The 16,179-nt window shown below is 40.4% G+C and overlaps 1 long non-coding RNA gene across 4 annotated transcripts in view; it reads left to right on the top strand.

The window, feature by feature from the left end:
* Positions 1 to 16,179, top strand: part of LOC109286220 (uncharacterized) — a 672,376-nt gene that overhangs the window by 271,566 nt on the left and 384,631 nt on the right. Inside the window, exon 5 of one of the 4 annotated variants that reach the window (XR_009456015.1) lies at positions 12,966 to 14,574. The exons of the other annotated variants lie outside the window; for them this stretch is intronic. This is a non-coding gene — a long non-coding RNA (uncharacterized LOC109286220). Of the gene's footprint in view, positions 1 to 12,965; positions 14,575 to 16,179 lie in introns of those variants that run through there. 4 annotated transcript variants of the gene reach the window in all.

Genomic DNA, 16,179 nt, shown 5'->3' on the forward strand with positions numbered 1-16,179 from the left:
TCCCCGAATTTCGGCCAGTGGGGCTTTTATTCCACTCTCTAAGGGCCGGCTGGAAAACTGGTGTCAACACGCAGCTATAATAAAGCATGTCCATGCTGGTGCGGGTGAACATGCCAGCTGTTCCATGGTGTGCCATGGCTGCTGCTGGTCTCTTCCCTCCAGCATGGGTGCAACTTGCCTTCTAGCAGCAGTATCTCCCCTGCTGTGCCTTTGTCCTTGGTGGCGTCCTGCGGCCCCTGCATCCCTTTCCACTCTCATGTTGGAGGTAGTTTTTGGTCCTAACAGCATCCCTGCCACAAGCTCCTTTAGGGAACCAGACAGTAGGAACAGGGGTGCCACCCAAAACACTGACATGTGTCAGACGGGTGTCCCTTAGGATTAATGGGGAGAAGTCAGGGTTAGGCCACGTGTGTGTGTGTCCATTTGGGATAAGCAGTAGAAAGCCAAAATCAGATACTGTGACCCCAAGAAAAATCTGAGCTGAATGCTTGCTGGAAAGGTGCATGGAAGCATGAAAAAGAGTTTCTTATTCTTTGATACTTGCTGTGTTTGGGATCAGAGGACTGTATGCACAGTCTTTGAACCAAAGAAATATCCAACTTCTTCATCAATTTTTCCTCCTAACCAACACAATCTGTCTGACTTCCCAAATTGGCAAACCAATTACCATAGTGATTTAATTGGCAGCAATGAATTGTACAGGCTGACTCCATGTTGTTTGACTTGTTCTAAATGCACCCTCATTAATTGAAACATTGATTTTTTTTCTGAAAGTCTGGTTGCCAGTTTCATGAGCGTGAAAAGTGTCAACTTTCAATGGCAAGTAGTAAGGAATGCTGTTTGGGAAATGATCCAATGAAAATTTCTAAATGTCTTTGAATCCTAAATATGTGGAGTAGAAATGGAATTTAAAAAGGAAAAAAAAAAGGAATTGGGTCCAGATTGTCAGTCTGATTTGGACAGTGGGAATTTCACCTTGACTATTAGCTTTTTTACAAGTGTGTTGCTATGCTTGTAAGGAGTGAATTACCTTATCAAATGATGACATAAATCTTGCATTTATAATAATGATGGTATTCTGAAAAGGAAATAGGAAACTCTGGGAAGAGATTCTTTTTATCTTATTTTTCCATTAATCATTTTTGGTAGTAACTACGTCTATGTAGTTTTGTCTGGCATTGCCAGGCCAAATTACCCTGGTGAGTAATACAAGTACAGTTTTGGCCTTTCGGGGTTTTTTTTGGTTCCTCCCCCCTGCCCCCCCAACCTTTTCTTTGTAATTGAAAAGTTAAAGGTTGCTAACTTTCAATGAGAGCTAAGCAACTGATTTCTTTTGGCACATACTTGTATCTCAGTGTTAAAATTATTAACAAAATAAAAATTCATCTGAGAGAGACTTCAAGTTCTCTGCTTTCTTTGATAACGCTGTTACAGTTAATGAATTATGCTATACTAAGTTAATAGGGTAAGCTGTTATGTCCCATTAATAATATGTATTTAATAGAAACAATGAACTTTTGAGATAAAGTATTACCAATTTAAAAGCCTTGGAGACATGTACTAAAAGTTCAGTACTGACTCTGAAAGCTAGTGATGTGCATAGGTGGTATATACTATTCAGCTCATTTTTCCCTGGTAGCTTCATGAAATCACTATTGATAATTGATATTTTTATAGAGGTTAGTAAAATAGCAATCTGCACCAAAAGTAAAGGTTATGTTCCAATTAAACAATTTAAAAAGATTTGAAGGTCATTGAAAATGTCATGTAATCGGTTGCTTTGGATATCATAGATTTCTTGTTTGTTTCTGTTAAATATCAGTTGCAAATAACGTATTTGGTGACTGGCTTTCTCTTCTTGGTGAATGGATTTCCACTTTTATGAATGCAATATGAAGATATTTGCTTAATAATAAAGCTTGACTTTGGCATAAAACTTGTCATCTATAGATATCAAAGTTGGTTAGAAAGAGTTATTATCATTATGATAATTATTAGTTATCATCAATGTAGAAACTGAGACAGACCTCAGGTTTGCAGAAGTGGGAACAGAATTGAGGGGACAGATCCTATGACTGGATCTGTTTTGACACATTCTGGTACCACTGTAGAAATCCACTGATGTCAAAATGTAGTTCACCCGAAAAGCTCCCATCCTGTATATATGTAAGTGCCTATTAAACTGACTTCTATCAGGCTACTTTATTTAATCAAGTTGTCTTATAAATATATTTGTTCCCCTTCCCCTAACTTATGGTGTCTTCTCTTAAACTCTTAGCTCTTTGGAAATGGGCTCTCTTTCTTGAGTTTAGAGAATGCTAATTAATGTACTAATACACACAACAGCAAAAAGGAAAAGGACAATATATGCAAGAACAGGATTTGTGGGCCATATTGCAAACTTGTAAATGGCATATAGCTTTACTTATATCAACAGTTTTGCAGGGCTCAGTTGTATACAGGATAAGAATAAACTCCTCTTAACTTCTTGGCATGAATTCTGAGCTATTAATAGAAGGTTAATAAAAGTTGCTTAGAACAAATTTTTAAGCTATTGGGCCATTGGAAAATCTTGAGGCAGTTGATGATGTTATATAATTTGATGCAATATATAGTATAGTATAATAATATAACCTTGTTATGTGATTTACTGCTAGACGCAGTTTAGAAAGCTATTATCACCTAGAAAGTATATGTAATATAAAAATGTTGATTGCTTTTTATAGATTAATTGGAATAGCTGAGAGTTCAGTTTCTCCTTTATTTAAAAATATATTGCCCTAATTACATGGGTAATGAACATGTTCAGAAAAATTTTCATGAATATTAATCAGAAAACACCCAAATAAAAGTCAGTATTTCTGAAAAATTGGCCCAAGTACACATGGGTCAAAGATCAATGGCTTCCTTTTCACAAGGCTCTGTAACAGAACATCTACATGCATGTATCTGCATATGTGTACTCAGTTCTTGTCAGCATTTCTTCACATCCTGTGCAGAGGGCATAAGAGCCTTAGCTCAAGAGTAGAATATGGCTTGATGCTCATAGACTGAAACTGTATGACAAAAGAGAAGGGCTCACACGCACACACATACACACATAATTGTGCATCTTTTATATAGCTATATCTATCTATCTATCTATCTATCTATCTATCTATCTATATATATATATATATATATATATATATATACACACACATATATGGCACACACATTATGTATATGCATATATAGATATAGCTATATAAAAGACACTGTGTGTGTGTGTGTGTGTGTGTGTGTGTGTGTAGAGCCAAACATTTGCCGAAAAATAATATATATATTTGTATAATGCTTACAGATGAGAACAAGGAGGTGGTGGTAGTAACGGTTCATTCCCCCCCCCCCCCCCCAAGTCAAAAGATCGGGTACTCAACAAGGATGTGGAAGACCTGTGACTCCAATCCCTCCCCTGCCACCTTTCAGGAGAGTGCCTTAGCTGCTAGGCTGTAGGGCATTCTGGGGGAGGTGGCTCTTAGTTATTCCTGTTGGAGTTGTTCCATTTTCTTTAAAATACTTTACACATTGCAATAGGGACAAGGACCTCGGTATCTCACTTCAGCACCCTAACTATGCTCTCTTTCTGTGCCATTGAAGTTTAAATGAACAATTTTAATCCTGGCATTCTTCATCTCTCAAGTCTTTGACTGTGTAACCTTGATGTCCTTTTAACATAAAATGTGTATACTGTAATTCAGAGGTATTTTTAAAAGTAAAGAAACATCAGAGATTTCATTGGGTAATGTCATTCTGACTCCGTGTTGGGTCATCAGTGCGTTAAAACTTCTAGATCGACTGCATAGACCTCTTCTAATTAAATTAAATAATGATTGTAATAGTTTGCTGTCATCCTTTGGGTGAGTATGTTCTGGCAGGGGATGAGGTGCACACATTGCCAATGCATTTCATGGGTATCTGCTGACTGAGGGGGAACTTGGGTTCCATTTAAGACTGCTGAGGGAAGTGGGCACACTACCTTTTCAAGCAAGGGTTTATACAAAATCTCCAAGCTTGATTGAGGTCATAAGTATCTAGAGAAAGATGTTGCTTCCTGTGGTAGGGCACCTTTGGTGCCTGCTACTTTAAGAGCTAAGAACAAGCAACAGAGCAGCCTGCAGGTGGCTGCACTCCCAACCAGGGGTCACATGGCCAGCAGGAGACTGCCTGATTGGGAACAGGGTACAACTGCTGGTTATAAGAACAGGCCTGAGCCGCAGAATCAGCAGTTTCTTGCAAGCAGCCAGAGGGGGAACATCATTCATCTAGAGCTGTTGCTCACATAGTGTCTTGAAGGTAGAGGGCAGGAGCTATTAAATGACAGGAAGTTCCTGGTGACCTAAAGGTTCCTGATGACCTAAAACTACACCCTGCTTGGGTAGGATGGTGTGGTGGGGTGGTCCCCAGGAAATGCCAGTTGCCTCCCTAGTGAAAGGTGAGTATGGGGCACCTTTATAGCCCCAGCCCCCACAACCTGGTGGGTAACCCCAGAGTAGGGACAGGCATGGGTCCAGACATTATCATCAGGCCTAAGACCTGAGGGAAATAAGGCCCTGAGGCCCTAGTGAGGGGGTGGAGGAGTGGTCCTAGTGAGGAGGTGGAATGATAAGTAGTAGGCTGCACAGTATAGGGTACATATGGGGACCTGAAGGACTGTGCAGAGAGGGCGTAGGGTAGGGTCCACATAGGCAGGCCTGAAGGGCTATGCAGGGGCATGCAGAGTATGGTCTGAGCAGGGCCTGAAGATCTGCACATAGGCCGACCCCAGTAGTTTGTTGAACGTAGGCCCCTGTGAGGGGTGTGTGTAATGGCCAAGGCAAGCCAGAGGCCGAGAGGTATGGCTCAGCAGGGGAGACAGGGTAAGTTTGGTTTTGGATGCCATCTGCGAGGCGTGGGACACGGTATAGGGAAGTTCGGAGCCATGTATAATGCCCTAGGCATCGGGGCACTTAATGAGCAGCCTCCCGTATTTTACATCAGTTTTAATACAGCAAGACATGGCAGAAGAGACAGGGCAGACTGCCTTAGACAGGTGGTCAGGCTGACGTTGTGACCAGCCTTGTGACGGCCCCCTGTCATACTTCCAATATGAAACTCTGCAGTACAAGTCAGTTTTAAGCCAGTAAAAAACAAAGAAACAGATGGTTTTAACATGAAATGTTGAGTGAGTAAAATCAATGCATTTATAAGCTCTGGTCCTTTGCTGAGAAGAATTACTGCTTTGTTCATTATAAAAATAAAGGAATATACAATTTTATATCATAATAGATGTTGCTTCTGAAAAAGTTAGTGTTTATAATAATGATGGGAAATGTTGCCTGTACAGTGGGTGCAGAATAAGGCCAAAAATATGTGAACAGCTGTGTATATGATATTATCTACAACACTTGACCAATGCTTAGTGCTCTCCACTGGTTTATCTAATTAGAAATTGGGAGTCTAGTAATCTAACTTGATAGCCTACTGAAACTAATTACCTCAGGTTATTTAGGAAACGTATACAATGCCTGTAATACTAATAAGCATGCGTTAAAATATACAGCCTGGCAGCCTCAAATTGACAGTGTCTAACTTAACATTAAGAGCTCTTGATCACAGAGTGAAATAACAAAGATTACCAGAATCCTAGTTCAACTGGCCTAGGGCTATACATGACTTCAGTTATGTTGACTTTAGTTTTCATTTATTTCTTCATTGTTGGTGGAAAATAAGTTTGCTTCATGGACCTTTGACTTCTATATTTTGTTCATTTTCTTTTTTAAATTTATTAATTCCTGAAATGTAAATTTATAGACATAAGCAATGGTTAAACAGATAAAGATGAATTTACTCAATAACCTGCTGTAAGAATATGATCTGTATTCCTTTTGCTTATGTTGCAAATTATTGCCATGATGCTGGTCTAAACCGTGTGTCATTGTGTCATTTCCTGCTGTGACTGTAATCCTTGTTGCTGGACATCAGCCTAAATCAGTGACTAAGGAAGTTCAGTGTTTTTGCTGTTATTTTTCAAGAGGAGCTGGTAGAGCGAGGTGATGTGAAGACGCTTTAAGACTGATGGGCTATAATGTAGTTACCACATTCCCCCAAGGTAGTAAATGGTAGATTGGGAATTCTATGCTATGTCCCTGCTCCCAATTATCCTAGTCTCATGACAATGGGATCTCTTTGTTGAGGGTAAGATGCTCCTGATGAACCAGGCTATGCCCTATAATGGGATTTGATCTGGTATAAGGGGGGTTACTATTGGCATGCAAGAGGCCCGTGGGATGACAGGATAGTAAAAGAAGTGGGCATAGTCTCTGAAGAATGCTGGGAATTGGATGAGCTGCTTCTTTTGTGATAAGAGTAAGGGGTTGATACAGATGTCTTTGTAGCCGGCCCTGGAAGTCCTTATTATTCTCATGGCATCTGTGTTCATTTGAAAAGTAGAGCAATTGTGAAGCTGGAGCAAAGGTGTACGCTGGAAGGGGGCGTATAGTCTGAGGTTGCATTTGCTACATTACGTGCCATGGTGGGCCTGATTATGATCTCATGCTAATGTAGAATCTCGGGTAATTCTATGCAATCCATCAAAGTTAGAGGAGATGCGTACCAGTGTGCCATGAGCTACTATGAGCTAAAGTAGTTGTTAAAATTTGCATGTTGCTACAGGAGTGGTTGGTTAAAAAGGGGGCAGTATCTCAAAGCCTCAGCTGAAGTTAGCACAAAACTTTTGCGGGAGAGGAGAAAAAATAAATTGGTTTTATTAAAGTGAACCTAGTTTCCAAATAAGAGTGTTCTGATGGAATAGAACAGGAGAAAGAACTGTGATCATCTTGATTTCTCCAGGCAAAACCTTTAAAATTTGTAGATATTTATAAGTAAAAAAATAAGATAGCTATTTAATGGCAGTGAAACTAACACTCGTCAGAACTGGTGCTTCAGGATGTGGCAGGGGTCATGCTTTTATGAATGGGCAAAAGTGCTCCTTCTGCGCTGTCTCTTAAACATTTCATTCTTCTCTTTTTCTAAGGTTTATGTATGATTTTCTGAATTTAGCCTTGAGCTTTTAATTTTGAGAATAATTAATGGGTTAATTGTGAGAATAATCTACTGGCTCTTCTCAGTTACTGTATGCACTGAATTCACTCGTGTTGATTCTCCGTATACAAAGAAAAGGAGGATGAAACAGGAAAAAAGAACAGAATTTCATTTTTAATGAGGACAATATGAAGGGGGGAAACCCCCCCCCCCACTGATCTCGTATCACATTTGCACTTCCTGTGATTCACTGTATGTCTGACTGACCTGAGGCTAGAATGGGAAATGCTGAGCAGTTATTAATAGTGTAGATACCAGTGTAATCTTTCATCAAGAACATAAAAAATAAAGTAAAATAAGCAAGTGGGGGGGGAAGAAAGAAAGAAATTGGCTTGATAAATAGATATTTTAGAGCTGCATTCTGGGAACATCTTTAGATTAAATTAGTTTATAAGGGATATTTCGTGATGAATTTTCTTACCCAATGGGAAATTTTATATAAAATAATAAATCAAATGTGTGTAGATGTCTAGTTTTTCTCTTAAGGGTAAAATATATGTAAAGAATAATAAGAATCACACACAGACTCAGTATCCCCTCCCAATCCCACCTGTCCCTCCTCCTACCCCCAGTTACTTGCATTGGTTTCCCCATGTGCCTCCCAGGAACAGCAAACAACTGTATGCGCCACTCCTGGTCTATGTTCAGATGGCTTAAGCAAGCCGCATGATCATAGACCAGGTGGAGCAAATGGCTGTATGCACCCATAATGACCAAACATTATTTGCTTACCAGTTTACAACACTTACGGTCTTCCTCAAGACAGCGTAAGACCTACGTTCTCTCTTCCCTTAGTGAGTGTGAAAATGATTGTGTTTATAGAAAGCCAAAGAGAATTGCTTAGAGAGATGCAGTGGTTCTGCTCCTGATTTCCTGCCCCCCACCCCACTCCTCAAACTCAAGGAATTCAAGAGTGGGTCCCCAAAATACTTTTTAAAAATTCCCCCAAGTTGGTAAATCTTAGCTGAATGTTTAAAAGAACCCAGTTCTTTCATATCCATTTTGTAAACTACAGTAGCTAAAACAAAGAAGCAGAAAAGAAATAAAACAAAAATTGCCTCCAGTCCCAAAGCTGTTAAGACCATTACAAAAGCTAATTCTGGAGGGAAAACACTGTACTTAGCCTTGGAAAACCACCAGGATATCTACTATACAGCATGCATCAGCAATTCAGTACTTTATATTGTTCCATGTTCTTTTTTTTATTTTTTTTTATTTTTGGCAAATATAATGGCATCACTCAAGGAACGCTATTACTTGAATCAACAAATAACTTGTCTTGTTCTCCCAGAACAAATGTAGAGTCTTGGCTTTGCTGTTGTTGATTATTTCCTATACGGTACATTCCTGACATGTTTGTCAGTTGACTGCACACAGTTCCTCTTCTCAGGTGTGTTTGTTTTAACTCCCCCCACATAGAAGCACTTTGTCATGATTTTATGGGTCTCTTTTTCCCCTCCTTGAAGTATTTTTATATTCACTTTCTAAGATTAGCAAGTTATACATTAGAATGATGGATATTCTGATTTTCCATGGTTTTATGATGTATTCTCTGGTCTCATGATGTTACAATTATATGTAAAAAAAAAAAAAAAAAAAAAATCATAAAAAAATCATTCAGCTTACTTTGTTTTAAAAATGGCCACTGTTATTTTTTTTTTATTTCTGTTTTTCAGCACTCAGCAAGCTGAGAAACCTTGAGCATAATTTTTAGAATGCAACACGTATTTTGATGTCAGTCAACTTGTAACTATGCTTTGGTTTACACTGAGAGAAACTCAGAACAAACCTAAGTACCTAGATACCCTTTCAACTTTGGAAACCTGGGGCATGGCTTAAAATTTTTAAATTTTGGGACTGTCTCTCGTTTCTGCAGCTGCCAACTTGGATTTCATTCACTTCATTTGAATTCTCTCAGGTAGACTAATAGAATTACCTAGTGTTAGACTGTACAACTACGATGAAACATCAGCTAGCATAACATGGTGAAAATCCATTGAAGTCAATAGGGCCTTTTTTTCCTCCTTCAAGTTAAGCATGTATTGATGTGCTTTGTTGGATCAGGGCCTAAATTGTGGACTCTGGATGATGCAAGTACATTTATTAGGGTCTCCTTTTTAACAAGGAGAGAAAATAGAGATAATTTCTGAAGAACATGGGAAAAGCCCCTTTTCAAGAGAAGCAAGAAACATTTTAAACCAGGGACAGATTTTATATTCATCTGCAAATATATTTGGACATGTGATTCACGTCATTTTTGCTTGCTAATAGCCCAAATTACTAGGGGTGTGCAAAACGGGCCCTATTTGATTTGGATTCAGATTTGGCCTGAATCTGGGACAGTGATTCGACTTGTTGATTTGGATCACTGTCCCTGATTCGATTTAGCCAAATCTGAATCTGAAGATTCGATGCTGATTCAGAGAATCAGCAATTCGGACATACACACAGCTTTACATGTTTTTTCTACATACCTTGAGATACCAGGCATGGCTTATGAATGCTGCAATGCTGGGGTGGATGGAACATCCCACAGGAGCATGGGGGGGGCCCTCCACATGCTCAGTAGCAAACCCGGAAGTGGACCAAAAGTACTTCCAGTCCACTTCTGGGTCTGCCAGGGAACATGCCAGAGGTCTCCCCCCGCACCCCTAGCTCAGTGATTGGCTATGGGGGGACCCCAGGTGCCCCCCAGGCCCAGGAGGCACCAGTCACCAAGCCAGGGGGAAGGTGGGTGCCCCCCCACATGCTCCCCGGCAAACCCGGAAGCGGACCAAAAGTGCTTCTAGTCCACTTCCAGGTCTGCTGCCGTGCGCTGGGGACCCTCCCCCATGCTCCTGTGGGACGCTCCATCTGCCCCAGCATTGCAGCACTTATGAGCCGCCTGGTACCTTGAGGTATGTAGAAAAAACATTTAAAGCTGTGTCTGAGTCCGAATCGCTGAATTTTTCCAAATTGATTCGGAGGGTTCCAGTTCAATTTGGAGAGATTAAAGGGTCTCCTGATTTGATCTGGATTCGGAGATTCAGCCACCGAATCGGGCTGAATCAAATCAGTGACTGAAGCTTCGCATAGCCCTACAAATTGCACTGGACTGTCTTAAAGGCTCAAAACTGTAGTTTAGTCAGAGGAAAAAGAATGAAAGTTGACTTCATTTTGAAAATGCATTGGATTGTAAAAAGGCATGACTGCTGTCACAGGGACACAGAGATTTATGAACAGCTGCAGCTATGGGAACAATCCTCTTAGATTTCCTTATTCCAGAACCTCAGGCTGCTTGAAAATATCTGTAAGCTCCATCAAGTTATCAATAACTTCATAAAATCAGAGAAGTGATGAGCGAGTAATGAGCGAGTCTCCTTCCTACTCTGTTGGTGTGCACATCATAGACTCAGTTTTGATGTTAGTTGTGAAGTGCATATGGCAGCATATCAGATGTGGGTTTGCCTTTTTGTTTTGATGCCAGTATTTAATTGTGCTCCAGGAAGTTATTTGTGGTTCACAATTCAATGCGAAACCCTTGGACTACATTATTTTTATGACTTCTGTCACAATGTTTCACCTTCTAAGTGTCAAATAGAAAGAATATAATATAAGAGCTGAGACTTACCACTTTGATCTGAGAAGGGAATGTTGACTTAGATACTGCAAATTAATTACCTGAATACAGTTTTGTTTTGTTTTTTTACATATGCCCAGAAATTTCCTGTAGTGATTAAATCTGTCCTAATCAGCAACCCAAAGATTCAGCAGGAAGTTTCTGCTTCCAAGTAGTGTTGAGGTTTAGGTGATGGTAGAACAAAATTGTACTGTAAACATGATTGGGCAGAAGGACTTGTCTTTCTCTCCTTGGTGCATGTAGCACACATGGTACTCTCCCCAAAATTATCCTACTGCTGTTGGCCCAGACAGTCTCCTCATATGGAAAAATAATGTGAAGGGGCACAATGGAAAACCCCTTTGTAAAGTAATGCACCACTATTGGACTGTATTGGTAGGTATGCCCTCTTCCTTCCCTGGAATGAAAAGAACACACCTGATGGATCCTCACAGGTACAGGGATATTTCCAGATCCCTGGGGATTTAGGGAAACCAGGACCAATACATCAGAGACTTTGCACTTCTGCTTCACTTCTGATCTCAATGCCCCTAGCAGAATAACTCCAATAAAGCCTTGCTTACACATTTTTCTTTGCTGGTGGGGGAGACCAATGCAATTATCATAAAACTACAGACTTTCTTTCCTTCTTTGTTTATCATGTTTGAGGTAAAAGGGGACAAAGCAGCAGCCTGCCATGGGAATGGTTGATACTCTTGGAATTGGGAGGAAGAGAACTGTGTTTGGAGGTTTCTTCTGTACATCTCTCTGGGGTATTGTAAATGATTCAGGTCACTATTAGAAATAGTCTGAATAGGATTCAAAGAACTTCCTGAGATCACTGCTAAATAACCTATTAAAATTGTCCTGCCAAATGTTTGAAGGAGTAATTATTGACAGTGTTTGCCTCAATGTCACCTTCAGAGTTTAGAGCAGCTCTGAAAGTAACGTTGTAAGTTTTTGGAGTTTCTCCTATCAAGGCAAATAAGGATCTAATTTTTCACTTGATATAATCTGAGTACGTTATGTCACTGGAGGCCTCTCATTTTAATCATCTAAATATACTCTCAGAGGGTTATCAGTTCCTTTCAATGCCTCTAAAAGGAGTCTCTACACTGCTTTATTTGACAGGACCTCAAATAGGAAATCATCCAAATAATGCAGAATTGATTTTAGACCTATTTTTCTCCTCTCTATCAAATGTGAGTATAAAAGGGCTGAGATGGATCAAGGAACTAGCATCACAAATGTACATCTATGCACCATTTCAGTTGTAGCAACAGGGGTCAAAATCTGAAGTTTTAACTGAAGTAAGATAATATGTGAGCAGGAAATCAACAATAAATAAGAATCAGATTTAATATTTGCTTTTGTCAGCCACATCTTCTATTTCACGTATATCAAATGCCCTGAAAATGCACATGGCCAAGGGTTCAAATAATTACTACCACATTTTCCCTCTGGTAGAGACAGGTGGTATCAAAGTCTCAGCTTTGCCAGGTATATTCTCTGAGAAAGGCCCTAGAGACAGAATATGCATCTGTTCGAACGACCTGTCTTGAATAGCACCTGTTATCTTTCTCAATGCCAACTTTTTTCCCCTACGGATTTTTATTTTGCAGCTTGTTTCCCATTGTACTACTATTGCTGATACTGAAGTCCATCTGTACCTGCCACTTTTGTATTGCCTGTAAAAGTTTAATCCACTTGTCAGCTTATTTGCAAAAAAGGATCACAGACCCAAGTATAGGGCTGTGATTTGGAAATACAGATATATAATATACTCACCATATGCATTACCTGGGTCCTTAACTATTACTGTAAGATTATTCACTTGTCTCTTTCAGGGGTGATTCTGCTTTATGTTGTATGCTGATTTCAAGACGCACGAATAATGTGAATGTGTGATAATCTCCTGTGATAGTAAATTTGAGATCAGACAAGGTGCTGTGCACCTTGCTGAGTGCTCCCTTTCATTTTGTTTCCACTGTCCAAAAGAAAACATGTTGCTTTAAACCAAAGCATATCCGTGTGTCAAGATATGCCACTGATGGGCTGTCAGCTTCACTATCTGTTCTCCAGATAATCCCCCTGGATCCATTGAAGCCTATTGTCACATTTGTTGTTCTTTCTGAATGCTTAACTGACACCACAGTTTTACAGGTTTGTTTACATAAAATGATTTCCTCTGTAGTCAGAGTTCACCTTTGGGTGCCTGATGGATATGCGGGCTGTTTCATTCCAGGTGCTTTTCAAGAGAAGAGAGAATGACACAAAGCTGCCAAATGACTCACTCACCCTGTTCAGTCACTCTGCAATGCCTGGTGGAACTGCTATGCGAAGCCTTCTGCATTGCTTATTTTAGATCTCCTCGGCTTTCTCCTGTTGACAGTCGAGTCTCAGCTGCAGCTCCTCTCCAGTGATGTGCTGGCAAAATTCTAGGAAGTGGTTCCCTCAAATGTGTTCTGTCTTAGTGACGAAGCAATATTTCTTGGAAAAATTGCTCTTCTCCACTCCTCAGGAACCCTCCTTTCCCCTTAAAAAAAACAATATTGATCTCATCTTTTTACTGCACCCTCAACCATCAGGGTTCCTACCACCATCCTCTGGCTCAATGCATTTGGATACCTACCATACCTTGCAGCTGTCTTTTGCAACAGTAATAGGCAGGTCATCCCACAAGCATTCCCAGTGGCACTGATGAGGGACAAGTCAACCTGCTGTCTCTGGCTAAGGCATGGATGATCAGCCAGGGCACAGTTGCCTTGGTCATCAATTAAGAAATGGGTCCTGTTCATTCCCTGAGTTGCACTGACTGGTAGAGGTCATCTGCAGCTTGTGTGGCAAGTGGGAGTGTGCAAGAGAACAGGACTTCAGGCTCCTTCCATTAACATCTGTTCAGACACTGGTCTGATGCAGAGCAGAGACAGTGGCTGGAAGCTGGTTGGATAGTAGCAACTTGGCCACTGGCTTTCTCTTTTTCTTCCAGTGTGAATGCAGACTACTGAGCATATTACCATTGTGCCAGTAGAGGAATGCACAATAAAAAGAGAATCATCTTTGCAGCAGCTGCCATGAGGGTGGCAATAGCAGATGCTCTCAAAAGAGGTCTTGAATCCAACAGTCCAGCTCTCCACTGATATTATAGGTGCAGCCCCATCAAATTCATTGCAGCTGCACTGATTTACACCAGCTGAACATTTGGCTCATCCTCTGATTTGAGACCTACAATTTTGCATCCAAAATCAATAGCAGGCTCTTTCAGGCAGTGTTTAAAAAAATGACCTTGCTTCCTCAGGCTACTGAAGCAGAGCTTAGTTATTAACCAATTTATTCTTGCTGTTGTTTCCATGCATTGTTTATGTGAAAATTGGCTATACAACTGTAAACAAGACTGATCGGCAAATATTAAAATGCACAAGTGTCTTCACTAAATGTAAAATGATGCTACTCAAAGGCTATTTCAATGTAATGATCTTGTGGTTTTATCCGACTTGATTTGTCATCAATTACAGATGTGGTATTTCTCCTTACTGTTACTTTTTGTGGCATTACAGGTATTGTAATTTATTTGCCACCCAAAATGTTTTGTGTTTTTCTTTGTTCTTTATTTTTAGTATAAAATAAGATGCAATGCATTTGGGGTTTCAAAGTTCAGTTTAAAGGAAGGGAGGTCGTGGTGAGTTGACATAATAGATTACGTGGTGAAAGCACCATCAATGTATGAAGTCATATGTGATATCACTTATCAATGATCATTACTTTAAACTGCTAAACGTCTACTGTACTATGCTTCTTATGTATCCTAGTGACAAGAACAGAAGCAAGTAGTTAAGAGATGTTAATTCATCAGAGCTGGAAGAACTGGTATGCAATTGTTTTTAAAAGAATCTGCCATTAAATTGATATTTAAGGCAGGGGTTGTCAACCGGGGGTACATGTACCCCCGGAGGTACTTGGAAAGAGGCTGGGGGGTATGCGTGGGTGAGTGGGGTGGAGTGCTGCCACCTACCACCCTGTGCCCTGTCCCAGGAGCAGGGCTGCAGGGGGGGAGGGGCGACAGCAGCGGCTCCTGACTGGGAGCTGCACAGGTGACGCCTGCCCGGTTGGATATTGGGCAGGGGGGAGTTTGCATGCAGCAGCCGTCCACCACCCTGTGCTGCTGCTGCTGCTGCCGCCGTGTGCAAGCCGCCCCACTCTCCATCCATCCGCTATCACCCGCCCCCCACCCCCCCTCCAAGTCTGGCTGCTGCCACCCCTCCTCTCCCTGCTCTGCCAGATGTGTACCCAGAACAGGTACACTCCTTAAAAAAGGTTGGAACCCCCCAACTTAAGGTCTAAAATAAACAACTTATTTTTATTAATAATTGGAAGGAAAAATGTAACCTTTCTGGTAGCTTATCATTGAAACATATTACTAAGTTATGGAGCAATTTCTCCATCTTTTGAAGCCTTTAAGGCCACATATTTTTCTAAAAATATTCTCTCATTCTATTGTACACTGTTTAGGCCTGAAGTGGGGATCAGTGGGTGAAATTATAGAGGCTGCATTTCACAGGAGTTGAGACTAACTAAATGATCAGAATGGTTTTTCTGGCCTTAAATTCATGGAAGAAAATAATTTTCTAATGGAATGCTCCAAGATGGGATTGATGTAAAATCCTCAGAGTTCAGGTAACCCTAGAGGTTTCTTTTGCAATAGTTCCCTGACACAGACTGGTAGGCAGAAAAAAAAAATGAAGACGAAAACTTTTCATTTTTTCATTACAGTGTTTTATTCATTGAAATGTTCCATCCTGCTGTATTCATGAGCTGCCTGCTTTGAGTTTTTTGTTCACTTGAACAGGAAATCTCTCATTTTTAAAGATCTTGCTCTTTCTATCTTACACAACTGATTTCCTTCCCTAAACTATCAGTTTGTCATAGGATTACTCAGCCACTTAAGTCCTTAATTCTCCCTTATGCAGTATACTTCCTGAGGATTTGTTGAGGACTGAAACTTATTGCCTTTTTTGCCCGTTTTTGAGAGGAATGCTCTTTTGAGAGGACATAGTCCATAGATTTCACTCTCCCCTATGAATGTCCATAGATTTCACTCTCCCCTATGACTTGATCCATCAACATCTTTGGGAATGTCAGAAAAGGTTAGACGTACTATCCTGCTTATTCTTGAATGGAAGGCTAACTCTTTGCCCTCCCTTTCTGCATCAGTAAATTTCTACACAGGATCCCAGTGCCTTCTGATTACTTGCTTGGTGATGCACAGATGCCCCACACGTAGCAGGTACATTTACATTGTTTGTGCTATAGTTTCAATTGGCCCTGTCATTTTGAATTTCTGGTTTTGGTGCTTGTATAAATCCTATCTGCATCTTATTATATTTGGGTGAGGAAGTGTCTTGTGCGCGTGTATTTTTTCCAAAGATCGTTTTGACTAGATTCAGATCAATGCATTGAAT

The sequence above is a fragment of the Alligator mississippiensis genome, chromosome 12, assembly GCF_030867095.1.
Source record: "Alligator mississippiensis isolate rAllMis1 chromosome 12, rAllMis1, whole genome shotgun sequence".
Classification (NCBI taxonomy): domain Eukaryota; kingdom Metazoa; phylum Chordata; order Crocodylia; family Alligatoridae; genus Alligator; species Alligator mississippiensis.